Source organism: Sinocyclocheilus grahami, unplaced genomic scaffold (assembly GCF_001515645.1).
Source record: "Sinocyclocheilus grahami isolate Dianchi unplaced genomic scaffold, SAMN03320097.WGS_v1.1 scaffold225.1, whole genome shotgun sequence".
Taxonomy (NCBI): domain Eukaryota; kingdom Metazoa; phylum Chordata; class Actinopteri; order Cypriniformes; family Cyprinidae; genus Sinocyclocheilus; species Sinocyclocheilus grahami.
Window position 1 is genome coordinate 661,644 of NW_015505404.1, and position 2,555 is coordinate 664,198.

The 2,555-nt window shown below is 38.6% G+C and overlaps 1 protein-coding gene across 1 annotated transcript in view; it reads left to right on the plus strand.

The window, feature by feature from the left end:
* Positions 1 to 593: 593 nt before the first annotated feature.
* The window catches only part of mbtps1 (membrane-bound transcription factor peptidase, site 1), a 26,433-nt gene continuing 24,471 nt past the window's right edge, over positions 594 to 2,555 (plus strand). Inside the window, exon 1 of the mRNA XM_016287792.1 lies at positions 594 to 745. The gene's annotated coding sequence lies outside the window, so the exon portion shown is untranslated. The remainder of the gene's footprint in view (positions 746 to 2,555) is intronic.

Below are 2,555 nucleotides of genomic sequence, written 5' to 3' on the forward strand. Positions count from 1 at the left end.
ATAATAAATGGATAGTTATGAATAAGATTTTGAACATATTACAGGGTCTTGACAACAAATGTACAACTTAATATATAGACTATTGTTTCACTGCCAGCAAAGCCAGGCTTGATGACCAAATAAAGTAGTGTAACTTCAGTCTGGCCAAGCTGGGAAAACGATGAACCTAACAACTAGACCTGATGAGATGAACACCAGATTAGACCAGTGAAATCACCCTAAACCAGCTAAGAACTGCCAGCAAACTACTACTAAACCGTATGCCGCTTGTCATGCAATCTGAACCTGTGGGCATCCATGATGCGTCCCGCTCCATGTAAAATAAAACGGCTTTTATTAAGCTACTTTTCGGGCTATGACTGAATTCTTCAACTCACGCGAACATATATGATTTTAGTAATTTTTCAACTCGTTAAAAGATTTCCAGTGAGGGGAAATCACTGGGTGCACCTTTAACGTGCTTGCTTCTAAAAAGCACATTATTATCGCAATAATAACAGAAGCATAAAGGTATAAACGTTTTCTATTGGCTGAACGCTTATCCCTCCCGCGTCGAGACGTGACGCAGCGCTTGATAATTGGCTACTGCTTGTTGTGTTTAATACCAGTTTCTCAAGTTACAGTCTTACAGTTTACGCTATCAGTATAGTTCTAATATGTACTAAAGCCAAGATACAAAATATTTTAGACGACAAATTCCGGGAATTAATAATTTCCTGCACCATCATTGTACATTCTGCACATTGTAAGTATAGTGTGGGGTTGTTGGTTATGTGTGGGAACTCATGGTCAGCTTTGCTCAGCTAGCTGTTAGCTTTTAGCAGGAAGGTGGCGAGACCACATGTTTGTTTGTGCTAGAGAGAAAAAAAAAATTAACTTTGAAGCTTTTTTTTTTAGATGAAGGGGATCGTGAATAACGAGATATTCTGGCAACCTGCTTTGCGCAGCGTAAACTGATCGTTTGGTTGATGGTTTAGCTAGCAAGACTGCTAGTGTTATTGTCATTAGCTTGTGTGAAATGACTGTATTGTTAAAAGTAAGACATTGAATCATTTCAGATCTGTCCATCAGACAAAGTTTTGTGATCAGTACCGCACCGAAACTGTCCATCTAAACACTGACCTCAAAGTCCACTTCCAACTTGAACATTGCATCCAATACACAATGCTGTCAAGTGTCGATGTAAAGGCATTGTTCCAAATAAAAGAACATTATCAGAAGAAGATGATCACTTTAGTTATGATATTGTTTCTGTATGTTGTTAAAAGACTAATGCATTTGACTAAGAAAATAATGCCTTTTTCAGGCCTTTTTTTCTACTACTGTTGCTGATAATAATTAGCCCAATGTCTGGAATAAGTGACTGCTGTTTTTTTGCTCGATTAAAAAAAAAAAGAGTCTAGTGGCTTTAGATTATTTTTTTTTTCTAACGGGATGGTTCTCCCAAAATGAAAATGGTCATTTACTCACCAAAAGGAGATGGTACACAGAATAACAACTTCATTCTGCCTAAAACTACAAAAGAAAATAAGTCAAACAGGGTATTTGTTATTGGGTGAATTACTACTTGAGCCTGTTACACTAACATCCTAGATTATGATTCTCCACAAACAGAATCAAAGTAAACTGATTTTTTGAAGACCACATTCACATTCTCTTTATTTTGGCCACCTTTAAAGTTGCGATGAAATGGATGTAGCAACCGGTTTTTCTTCGTATGAACCTTTTACACATTTCTGAGCATCTCAGATGCGGAAGTTGTCATAGAGTTTGAGATGTGGCCGTTACACTTGAAAATAGAGATGAATGAACTTGAAGTGCAGGAACGGTGTTTAAATGAACTAAATGATTGGAGAAGTCTTGCATACATCATCAGAGAGAAGTCTGTCGGGACAACCTGTCACTCACATGAGACTGCACCAATATAAGTAAACTGATTTTTTGAAGACCACATTCACATTCTCTTTATTTTGGCCACCTTTAAATTTGCGATGAAATGGATGTAGCAACCGGTTTTTCTTCGTATGAACCTTTTACACATTTCTGAGTATCTCAGATGCGGAAGTTGTCATAGAGTTTGAGATGTGGCCGTTACACTTGAAAATAGAGATGAATGAACTTGAAGTGCAGGAACGGTGTTTAAATGAACTAAATGATTGGAGAAGTCTTGCATACATCATCAGAGAGAAGTCTGTCGGGACAACCTGTCACTCACATGAGACTGCACCAATATCGAACGAACCCCCCCCCCCCCCCCCCCTCTCCTCTCCATCACACCTCGTCTGAAGGCTGGAGTCAACGTGCTCCTGCAGGATGTGAATGGCAACATTCCACTCGACTACGCCACAGAGGGGACGGAAACCAGCTACATCCTCATCAGACACCTGGAGGAGAATGGTAGGGTCTTTCATTCATTTGGTTCCTTATTTACCAGGTTTGTATGACTAAATAAATGCATAACTAGGACCTGGAGATTGTTGAACAGTGCACTACCGTTTGCAAGTGTGGGAGCGGTAATTTTTATATATATATATATATATATATATATATATATA